General features: G+C 33.9%; 1 pseudogene across 1 annotated transcript in view; it reads right to left on the bottom strand.

Moving 5' to 3' along the window:
* LOC143735398 (uncharacterized) overlaps positions 1-12,545 on the bottom strand; it is a 154,632-nt pseudogene that overhangs the window by 104,108 nt on the left and 37,979 nt on the right. The window contains exons 34-42 of the transcript XR_013203164.1: positions 10,337-10,501; positions 8,845-9,018; positions 8,506-8,676; positions 8,188-8,358; positions 7,244-7,417; positions 6,832-7,002; positions 5,860-6,033; positions 5,565-5,738; positions 4,641-4,814 (exon numbers count right to left, since the gene is read on the bottom strand). The product of XR_013203164.1 is annotated as an uncharacterized LOC143735398 (transcript). The remainder of the gene's footprint in view (positions 1-4,640; positions 4,815-5,564; positions 5,739-5,859; positions 6,034-6,831; positions 7,003-7,243; positions 7,418-8,187; positions 8,359-8,505; positions 8,677-8,844; positions 9,019-10,336; positions 10,502-12,545) is intronic.

The following is a 12,545-nucleotide window of genomic DNA, read 5'->3' as shown; positions in this document are numbered from 1 at the left end:
ATGATGGGTTTGTTCCAGTTGATATCACTGGCTCCTGAGGTGTAGGTGTAAACAATTCACTAATTAATTTTAGACCAGCCGTGATATAGCTTTCTCTGTCTAGGCTGTAATGAGGAATCAGAAAAGAAAATTATCAGTAATGGGTGAAACAAGTTGCAAAATTATACTATATGAATGAGTGACAGCATTCTATAAGTTAGTAATTTGCATAAAAACACTCCCAAATGATCTCCTCTGCAGCCTTTCTTCACTGTCAGCAAATGTATTATGCTCTCTAAAGATGTGCTCAAATTTTTTCATCCGTTTACAACAAAATTAAGGATGAATTGATTAACCCTTGTGCATCAATTAAAAAAAGTTACACGTAGGTACATTGAGGACAAAAATGTCAGTGTCAAAAAACTGTCAGAAAAATTTGAAGCTTGGGAGCACAGACTTAAGTTTGGTATCATTTTAAAGAAGACCCTTGGCAGATTATTGCTGAAGTAAAAACAAATGAATAAGTAAGTCCAAAAAAAGGTTATATAGGTTTAAGTTTATGAAAATTATTTATGAACATTATTTTATATAAAATATATATTTTATGAAACAAGTTAAGCTCTAAAATGGCTAGAAAATCAAAGCCATAAATCTAAGTAAGTTGTGTTTCAAATTTGAAGTTGATAACTGAATAAATTAGCTTTTGGTAAGAGTTTGTTTGGGCGCTGTAACAGATTTTCCCCAATGGGTGCCAGCAAAACTCCACTGGTGCACACATTAATTTGATTCATTTGCAGTTCTCAATATTACAAACACACACACACACACACATATTTTTTTATAACACACATACTAACCACACTCTGACATCCATACCAACACACCCACACAAATATCATTGCATAATTTATCCAATTGGCTCTATAATATGCCGAAGCAGAAAACAGGAATAAAGCGAGTATTTGCTTTATAGGCCAAACCTGAAAAATGGCACCGTCTGATAAAAAATAGTAAAAATTTAAATTTTGAAGCCTTGCCAACAGAATGAAAGCCACTTAAAGATTGCATCATTTTATAGTTAAATGGCCCTGGGATAAAAAAAATTGCAGTTTTAATGGGTTTCAAAGGGGACATTTTTGTCCAAAAGGCGCTGGAGGGAGTATTTTGTGTACCTAGTGCAAAATACATTTTTTAAAGGAAATGGTGGTGAAATAGTAAAATTCCAATAAAAATACACCAAATGTTATACAGTTAGCATTAACACAGGCAAAGGGATAAAAAAAAGAACTGAAAAGGACAAAAATGTCCATACGGATGCACAATGATTTGTTTGAGAAAATTTTCACTATGCACTATGGTTGGTGATTGAGAATAGTTGTTAAAATGTAATGCAATTTAAACATTATTTACATTGATATGTATACCTGTGAGTTCTAGCGAGTCACTGTAAAGGAGAAAAAGGCTGACAAGCTTTTAAATGTTATAAATGGAAAGGAGCAAATACACACGTTAATTTTGAATAAAAATTGAATAAAAAGTATCAAGATTTTCCACTAGGTAAAGCTTGCCCAGTAGTTTAAACGTGTTTGTAGTGGTTAGGGCATTGCAGGAGTCAATGGAATAGAGTACTCGACTCCATTTAGTTTACATCAAAACAATAATACAAGATTGCAGTCATTAAACACTTAATTTATTTTCCCCCCCGAAACAAAGCCTTAAAACCCCATTGTGTTTTCAACAGTACACGTTTAGCGTGGCTGTCCAAATCAGTCCAATTTAGCTATGACTTTCACACCTGCCTCATTCAGTTTGGTTGAATCGCACTAGAGTTCATTGTCCCCCTTGGTGCGGTTCGTTTGGGCTGGTGTGAATGCAGCAATCGCACTCGGGTGCGCACCAAAAACGGACCAAACAAGCGTACAGAGACCTCCTTGAAGAGGTGGTCTCGGTTTCAAACGAACTCTGGAGCGGTTCATTTGTGGTGAGAACGTGATCCGATCTCGAACAGACACAACTGTCAGCTGCGCTGTGCATTATTGGATGAGGACTATTGTTGTTGACAGTTTGCACGGACAAACTTGGAGTTGTGAGGAGGTGCGGAGCCTCATAGAAATTTGGTCTGATGACCATATTAGGTCATAACTTTCAAAAATTCGAAGAACAGTAAAATCTTCGCTTTGTTTAGCAAACAGCTCAGGGAAAGGGGGTTTCATAGATCTGTGGAAGTTTCCCACACGTTAATTCTGACCAATCGTGCAGTTATGGAAATACGTTCAAGGTACATCAGTGATGTGAATGTTGTCATGTGACTGCATTTTGGTTCTCAACTGATTCGGACCAGAGCAATCAGTGTGGTGTGAAAAGGAACCAAAACGCCTGAAAATGCTACAAAGTATAATTTTTCGCCCTTGGTCCGGACCATATGAACCAAACTACAGATGTGAAAGCATAGTTGCTTAATTTGCTTTAATTGATGAGCTATCAACATTGCTAGCTGTTAGCCGTTTTAACGGCTGTTAGCCATGTTAGCCGGTAACTTTAGCCTTATTTTACAGAAGGGAAAAGTCATGAACAACAGCCGTGGTCGAATATTATGTCAGAATTAAATAATGGTATTCTTTGAATCTTGTTATAATAGTCAAGTGATGGCACTCAACACACATGATCATTGTCTTAAAAGGTTGGCCAGGAGAGTTAAAGATACTAAAAATTAATACAATATGTGTTTATTCTTGATGTGATTTTTTATGATTTATGGTTAGTTTAATGATTATGAACAAAAGGTTAACCATGGAAAACCAAATCTATATTTATTGCATTCACATAACATCAATTAAACTAAAGCTGACATGGAGGTATGTATAAACTCGCGTTGTAATACAAGCGTCCAAATTCCTCGCTTCATTTCGTTCACTCCTTGCTTATTCAGTGCACTCAACTGCCATGCACTATTTAGGGATCAGAGAATCAGTAAACAAGTGAAAGATTTCAGATAACGAGAATCGATTACTATGCTTGAGTCGACCCCATTTGTACTGATTTTAGCAGAAGTTTTTTTTGTTGTTATATGAAATTGTAATAATTTTCTACTAAAGCAATTAATAAAGCAGGCATTGTTCCATACAGCTGTGGTTGTACAGTATCAGATTCAGAGGGGGAAAGCTCTATTTTATACCACAAAGAGACATGTACTCACCTCAGTTTACAGTTTGAGTCTCGTAGCACTTCACTGAGCTGCTTCCCTGAGTCCTCTATTTTATTGTTTCTCAGATCAAGCTCTTTTAAAAACTGCAGTGCTTTTGTTTTAGACAAAGACTGAGTTAAAGCAGAAACATCTGTAATGCCACAGTCATTTAGGCTAGAAAGAGACAAACAGACAGAAGAAGAGAGATCATCTTACTTTGACCAGATCACAAAAATCTAAGGTGAACAATGTGAACGTTTCACGAGATATTAAGTAGGGATGCACCGAAACGTTTTTTTGAGGGCCTATAAGTGACTGAAACAGACGTTTAATTAGCACTTCTCCAATGGCACACTTTGTGTTCAGCGTCTATTTCATGCACACAACGTGGACAAAATCCAACAGTTATACATGTCAGCTGTTTGGACACTAGCTCTGGATTGACAATGTTTATTTATTTATTTTTTTCATTTAAATTGGTAATGATATGGTTTCCTAGATCTAATTTCTTTGAGTCTGAACTGTTTTCTGCTGATGAGTAAACAAAACTTTTGTATTTAACTTGTTTTTGTAGCATGCCTACCATCCAATAATGGCAAAAAGCTTTGTTACTTTTAATATGAAGCAAAGTCTCAACTTTAAAATACTGTCGATTTTATTACCAAATTCAAAAAATAAATGATGTTTTGACACACTTAATTCGCTGTGATAGATCGCTGTAGAGCCTCAGTTCAAACGGAGCATGGATTAAGTGCACATGAACCGATCATCTCCTCTTTACTATTAGTTACAGCACAAAATAAACATGGGTGAACACCAGAAGGTATGTTGAAAGATACATTACAACTTTATTGAAATTAATCCTGTCTCATGTAAGTCTCATGTAATCCTTCAGTGTTGCTTCAGCTTGTAGACTATACACTTAATGTTACTTTTACATTAAGAAAGCTGTTCAATGTCCATAAACTCATAAACTTAGTTAGCTAGAAAAAAATAACTCTAGAGAAGAGCATTTTGCTAAATATATACACTGTTTATTCATTATGTTTTTCCTTAAACTATATAATGAAGACATCCCAAAAACAGGTTATGCTTGAATAAATCCGTCATGAAAACAAGTTATTACCATTAATTGTTGTTTAAATTTTTATATTTCACTAACAAACTGGAGTAGAAACTATTCTGTTATTAAAAAGTTGATTTAAAACTCGCCTTAGGTGCAATTTAAATGTTTGTACAACTCAGATTTATCTTGTTTGTACAACTCAATTTTATCTATTTGAGTGTTGGTTATTAAATAAGTTTCATTAATTAACTGATTATTAATTTGTAATTTATATGTCTGTTTCAGTTTTTGACAAAGTGCATCCTGAATTTTTTATTTCGGTTTTGACGCAGAATTTTCAATTCAGTGCATACCTAATATTAAGCATATAAAGTGTGTTATTTTAAATTGTTTTAGGTGAATATTACCCACCTCAATCTCTCCAGTTTACAGTGTGAATCCTTCAGTACATCACATAAGTGATTCACTCCTGTGTTTTCTAGTTTATTCTCACTAAGGTTCAGCTCTCTCAGGTGTGATGGGTTTAATTTCAGAGCTGAAGTCAGGATGAGACACTGTTTCTCTGTAATACTGCATCCACACAGACTGAAGAAAGAAAGAGAAAAGACAATGAGCCAGGTTTAGTAAAATGCATTCCTAAACACACACTTAATACAACAAAAGAAGTATAGGTTTCATCAAATGTACAGTAGATTGAGATATTAAGAACAATTAATAAATTAATAATTTTAATAAATTAATTTGAAAAACTAACATTTAAATATACTATATTCACAATTTGAGTTGTGATTTGATATACTATCTCACAAATGTGAGAAAGTCATGAATCATGACGTGCCGTTTACAATCCCTAAAGACAAATTTTGCTAAGTTTGCATTAAAAACTGGACCATTTTTTTAAAATGATTTTTATCACTGAATTATGGCATATTTCAGAGTGAACTGTGGAACAAAAAAAAATGCAGGGCATCTTGTATCTTCCACCATACTTGGGAAAGATTACTTGATTTTTTTTTCAGTCTATTGTTGATTGGATGGAGACAAATTAGCAATGAATACTGTAATGGAGGCAGCTCTGAATGCAATTGGACTTAATGGAAGTGAAGTGCATGGATTTATGTATAAGTCATTGATGTCAAGTGAGCAGATCTCAGAAAGATCAAGTTTTATCTAAAGATTACAAGGGCAAATTACTTTATGGTTCATGCACAATAAGTGCAGTAATATGCACTAATAAAATTAAAGTTTTGTATATTTAAAATTTTTATACCAACTTTATACTAAATATATACACTGAATAACATGGTATCTGCTGTTAAGTATATAGTAACTTACTCTAGTTTTTCCAGCTTGCATAGTTTTTTCATCAGTAGATCGCTGAGGTTTTTCACTCCAGAGTCTCCTAGTTTATTCCCGCTCAGGTCCAGCTCTCTCACATGTGATGGGTTTGAATTCAGAGCTGAAGTCACAGCAGAACAACCTTCATCTGTCATTTTGCAGCCTCTTAACCTATATTGAGAGAAATGTAAAATTCAAATACCAAAACATTTTTTTTCAAGGCTTTGGTTTAAACTATATAAGTGATTTTAAGCATTTTGTGCCTCTTTAAGCCTAGGTGAATGTTCCTCACCTTAATCTCTCCAGTTTACAGTGAGAATCCTTTAATACGCCACATAAGTGATTCACTCCTGTGTTTCTTATTTCATTCTCACTAAGGTTCAGCTCTCTCAAGTGTGATGGGTTTAATTTCAGAGCTGATGTCAGGATGAGACACTGTTTCTCTGTAATTCTGCATTTACGCAGACTGAAGACAAAAAAAAAACACTGTAAGTCATAATGCACAGATCCAATCTTTTGACCATATCCGTTTTTTTTTTTTGGCCCGCCTATTTACATTCACTTTAGACAGCACTGGTATCCAATATCTTTGTTTACATTAATTCCCCCCCAAATTGATTTTCAGTGATCGTTTTACAAAGGTAGACCCTGGTTTTGAATGGCCGTGCTGTTAAAATTATCTATATAATTCATGTCGGTTGGTCATGATTATTTGCCAGCATGGACAAGAGAATAGCTATCATGACTGTTTTGTCATGTTGAATGTTTTGAGAGAGAGAGAGAGAGAGAGAGAGAGAGAGAGAGAGAGAGAGAGAGAGAGAGAGAGAGAGAGAGAGAGAGAGAGAGAGAGAGAGAGAGAGAGAGAGAGAGAGAGAGAGAGATTGATAGTAACTCCCTCTTCAAGAGCAGAGACAAATCTGTCGTGCTTCATATATGCTGTTATCCTTTTAATATTACTTCCAATGTATACTATATGTATACACACATTTGATTTTTAAAATACTTTTTATAATATAATACTGACTTGATAACTAATCAATTTCATGATGATCATAAATTAAAAATACATTTCAGTACAAATTAAATAATTTGTGTCTTGTTCAAGCTTGACGTCACTAGTGTCCACAGAGCTTTGGTTAGAAGCTTGATTCATTTTAATACATTTTATTGTGGCTCTGTGAAAGGGAATAAGACTCACTCAGAGAAAAAATATGACACAGTATGGTCAACAAAAAGAATATTTTAAACCATGTCAAATACTCACTGAAGTATGTTAAGTTGACAGTGTTTATCCTGCAATAGAGCAGAGATCTGATTCACTCGTGTGTCTCCTAGTTCACGTTCACTCAGATTCAGCTCTCTCAGGAGTAACGGGTTTTTACCCACAACTTTATTCACATACTGACAGGCTTTCTCTGCATCAGGACCCAAAAACCTGCAGAAGAGAAGATGAAGAAGGATTCGATTCAGTTATGACACATTTATGGTATAATGGAAACTACAGAAAATAATAATAAAAACATCTTGAAATAATTTAAATGTTGATACAACAACAAATTTAGAAATATATTATATTGAATATATATATATATATATATATATATATATATATATATATATATATATATATATATAATATGCCTGCATATCATTTGTGTTATTTCATCACGCCTCACCTCAATGTTTTCAGTGAAATGTATCGATCCTGTAGTAAATCATCGAGCTGCTTCACTCCTGATTGTCCAGGATCATTTCCTGTGAGATCCAGTTGTATCAGTTTTGAAAGGTTTGATCTCAGAGCTGAAGCCAGAGCTTTATAACCTTCTTCTGTGATACCACAGTATGAAAGTCTATAGAAAAGAGAATTGAATAACTAAACACTGAAAAAAAAATTATATTGTAAAAACATCAAATGCATCCCAAGTAAAAAAAATAAAAAAATAAATAAAACACTTATTTCATACTAAGAATGCATAACACATAATAATAATAATAATAATAATAATAACAATAATCATTAATAATAATCTTTACAAACAAATATCTTGGTTAGGGAGGCACATACAATGTAAGTGAATGGGATACAATTTTGAAGGCCATAGTGTCAGCCATCAAAACACTGAACTGGACTAGATACAAAGAGCAACAGTATGAACACAAACAGGTCTGAGACCACATTCCTACTTACGTGGAACAAAAAAGGATCAGAGTCCTCTTTGAGGGACAGGGACAGTGTGAAAGTAAAGAGAACTGGGTCCTTTTTCACTTGGTTCACCTCTTGGTCTACTTTAAGGAGTCTGAGTTTGGTTCTTTTAAAGAGGACTCAAGTGTGAAACGTATTTACTGACATATCGCTTGAGACTTACTGATATACATATTACAATTAAACTTTATTCGGAGTACTTCTTTATTGCACAATTCCCAATTCTTAATATTAAGCCTAAAATGTGTTTTAATATCACTATTAGTAAGGATAGTATGATCAATGTATAAAATCAGTTTTTAAATGCAAGATATTCAAAGTACATTTCTTTTCTTTAGTTTACTAATAATAAAATATTTAAACTTTGACCAGAAGATAATTTCATTATCAAAAATAAACAGTGGCTCATTTAATCACCTGAGTTTCTCCAGTCTACAGTTTGTATTTTCTAATGCCTTCTGGAGTTTCTTCACTCCTGAATCCTGCAGATTATTGTTGCTGATGTCAAGCTCTTTCAGACTGGAGTTTGATGTCAGGACTGTAGCGAGAGCTGAACAGCTTTCCTCTGTTAGACCACAATTACGCAGCCTGAAATGAATAGGATGAGGACAATTTACAAACACAAAGTACTTAATGCCAATATTCAGTGATTACTGAGGATAATTGTGTTATGGTGGTCACCTGATTTCTGTAAGATACTTTAGATATACAATAATAAAAGAACACAATACTCACATCAGTGCATTTAGTTTACAGTGTTTATCCTGCAGCAAAGGAACAAGATTCTTCACTTGTGTGTCTCCTAGTTCACGTTCACTCAGATCCAGCTCTCTCAGGAGTAACGGGTTTTTACCCACAACTTTATTCACATACTGACATGCCTCATCTGTAGCAGGACCCAAAAACCTGGAGACAGACGTTCATTAAATGGCCAGTAATGTCAATGACACACAGTATCTTGTGAAAGTGCCTTCAGTCATTTCCAAGACACCATAAACCAATTTTTGATGGCTTATTTCTCTCAGCTAAAACAGTTTTGAAACTACTGGACTTTATTATTTTAAAAACACTCACCTCAGTGTCTGCAGTTGAAACTTCGGATTATGTAGTAAATCACCGAGCTCCTTCACTCCTGATTGCCCAGGATCATTTCCTGTGAGATCCAGCTCTATCAGGTGTAAAGGGTTTGATTTCAGAGCTGAAGCCAGAGCTTTATAACCTTCCTCAGTGATTCTGCAGTTTGAAAGTCTACACACACACACACACACACACACACACACACACACACACACACACACACACACACACACACACACACACACACACACAAATTGAAATAAAATTGTGGATCCAATTTATTAATTAGCTGAATCGCTTATCAGATACACCGGTAAACCACATTCTGTCATTAATGTCTAAGTTGATTATAATTAAATAATGGTCACCAGGATCTTCACTTTCGTGAGGTCAAAGACTCAATGAACTGGTGCCATGTTAAATCTGAAACAATCTATGCCAACCACAAGCCTCAAAAAAACTTGTTTGTTATCATTTGTTGAGTTGACATTGTTTTAATTGTTACCCTAGAAGAGAAGTGACTCCCCCAGTGTAGCCTGGTTTCTTTCAAAGTATTTTTCTCCTGCTACAACCATATTTGATATTTTTTCTATTCCTTGCCACTGTGACCTCTGGCTTGATCACTGGGGGATTAATGCAACACGTGGTGACATTCTAGCAGCTCCCTGTTTAAACTACTTAGAAGTCGAGACGTTTTATGACCAAAATCTGTTATTAAAACGGTAATTAGGGCTGTCAAAAGATTAATCGTGATTAATCGCATCCAAAATAAAAGTTTGTGTTTACACAATGTATGTGTGTGCACTGTGTATAATTAATTTGTATATATAAATACACACACATGCATGTATATATTTAAGAAATATTTGCATGTATGTACTGTATATATTTATATATAATTTATATTATATATATATATATATATATATATATATAAATATTTTATATATAAATAACAAATTTTTCTTAAATGTATTCATGCATGTGTGTGTATTTATATATACAAAATAATTATACACAGTGCACACACATACATTGTGTAAACACAAACTTTTATTTTGGATGTGATTAATCACGATTAATCTTTTGACAGCCCTCATAATAATACATGTCACAATCTACATGTCACAATCTGTTTAAAATTAGAGATGTTACTAATTGAAATGAAATCCTTACCCTGTGTTTTCTCTTAAATTACTGCAAATTTGAAAAATGTTAAACTCGCATCAGACTAAGAGAGACAGCTATTTTCATCATAAGATAATCGATCATATCTTTGTATGCTTTTAGATAAATCTTTACTGTTGCTTAGAAAAACAACAACCAATATTTAAATCTCTTAATAAAACAGGTAACCAAAAAATATTAATCTCTTAATTACCTTTGAACGCTGTGTGCCCGAGTCTCTGTGGCACTAATATATGTGCTGAATAATACTACACAATAAAGCTAGATCTGGTTTGTGTAGCCGATGGTGAAATGTACTCACTTCAGTATCTTTAGCTTTGAATTCTTCAGTCCCTTACAGATATCTTTGACCCATGGTTCCAGCAGACAGGTGTTGTTCAGGTCCAGTTCTTTCAGGATGGTATTTTTGGAGAGGACAGTAGATAGAACTGCACAGCTTTTCTTTGTCAGCTCATAATTATTCAGCCTAAACAGGAAGATCTGATTTATTATTCTTGTTTTCAGCAAATATTCAACACATCAGTTCAACAGCTTTTTATATATGTTCACACATTTGGCTGGCAGTGTCAAAAAGTGCTATTATCTGTAGCACTTCAGAAACTGTTGCTGTCATGCACCAACTGGAGATAAAGCTCAGGTGAAGCATTATATATATAATTATATATATAATATGAAGCATATTATATATATTATATATGGGCTAAGCCAAAATTGCGTATTTTTGTGATGATAAAACCGGAATATGGCACAGAGAATTATGTTGTATATAACTTGTCAAAAAGGCAAAGATCTCTGTGTGCTCAAGTGAGATCAGGGCCCTCATTTATAATCGTTGCGTACGCACAAAACAGGCCCTGAAAGAGGCGTACGCCACTCCCGACGCATAAGTTGTGATTAATAAAAACAAACTTGAGGGGAAAATTTGCACACCTGCAAGAAAACTCTGACTCATGCGTACGAACGTTTTGGAGATGGAGCAGTTTTGCGCCACCGATGGTGAGCTGGAGTTAAATGTCTTTTTGGTCACTTTTAAAAAGAAAATCTAAAGAAAATTATACATATACAGAAAGATAATACAAATATAATTTCACTCACCAAGCCTATCACTTGAAGCAAATTATATGGGTAGCAATATTCAATTTGAAATGTAATATGCAAAATGACAATGCAATATGTAAAATGACAAAGCAATATGTAAAATGCAATGCATTTCTGTATTTAAATTTACATTTTCCATTACACTTGTGCAACGTTTGGTGCAAAATGAAAATGATAATTCAATTATATAATTTACATTTGCCATTTCGTATACTAGTTTTAATATGTAAATTGAATACATAGTATGCATCCATCCCTTCTTAAATGTCCGCGACAGCGAGAACGTTGGGCTGTTTAGTGAAACTGACGCATAGGGATATAGCCTATCTAACGGCAGATGAAGTAAAACGGTAAATCGTCATTATAAGTCCAAATCATAAATCAAAAAACAGTGCATGTTCACAATAACAGTTTAAATAAATAAAATAATGATTTAAACTATGTTTTACTTCTGATACAAACATTTAGATTAAATATGCCATTCTCATTAATGGAGTTAAACATTTAAACTACATGAAATCATTACTGACAAGTAACAACATTTTTTATATTCAATAAATATAAATATTTGTTGTGGATGCAATGCTTTTGAACACTTTTCCTCTGGCATGCTGTGTTTTAATGTTTTAACTACAGAGATAATTCTTATCATGATAATAGCAGCTTGTCTGAGAAAATAGTTTTTTTTCAAATAATGCACAACAAAGTCTATCTGTTTCCATTTAAAATATAAATCGTGGATGAATAATCATATGAAAATGATATGCAAATGATGATATGCATAGTAAAACTAGGCGTTGTAAGCTCAATATACGGGTATTTCGGGGAGGAGACACATGCGCACAATCTTCCCCTGACTGGGATTTATAAAGTGAATTCTACGCAGGTTCTGGCGTACGCACGGTTTTATAAGTCTGAATATTTTTTTGCGTACGTTATTTCTGGCTTTCGGGCGCACAAACACTTTTAGTAAGAATCCTACGCACAGTTTTATAAATGAGACTCCTGTTTTAACTTTGACTGTTGAAACAGAACGATATGTTAATTTAGAAGAGGAAAAAACGTATCTGTCCCATGTGTTGTTTGAATGATATAGAAAATGAGTTCCATTATGTTTTCTACTTTCTATTTTATTGTGAACAGTGTGATTTTTTTGTTTTGTAAGATAAAATCAGAGATTGATTTGGTAAATATGGATGATGCACAAAGATTGAGATGGCTGTTCACATGTGAAGCATATAAATTAGCCAATTATCTTGAGAAAGCCTGGGAGAAGAGGAAAAAATCTCTTTATCGAGATGATCTGTAGATAAGGATTTGTTTGTATATGCTGTGTGTGTGTGTGTACTACAGGTAGTATCAAAAATATCACCACAAAAGGAGTCCACAAAAAAAGAACCTTTTGCCATTTG

The sequence above is a fragment of the Siphateles boraxobius genome, unplaced genomic scaffold (genome assembly GCF_051911475.1).
Source record: "Siphateles boraxobius isolate OS27281-9 unplaced genomic scaffold, OSU_SipBor_1 13, whole genome shotgun sequence".
Taxonomy (NCBI): Eukaryota; Metazoa; Chordata; class Actinopteri; order Cypriniformes; family Leuciscidae; genus Siphateles; species Siphateles boraxobius.
Note: the sequence above shows the minus strand (reverse complement) of the source record. Positions and strands in the feature narration are given on the sequence as shown.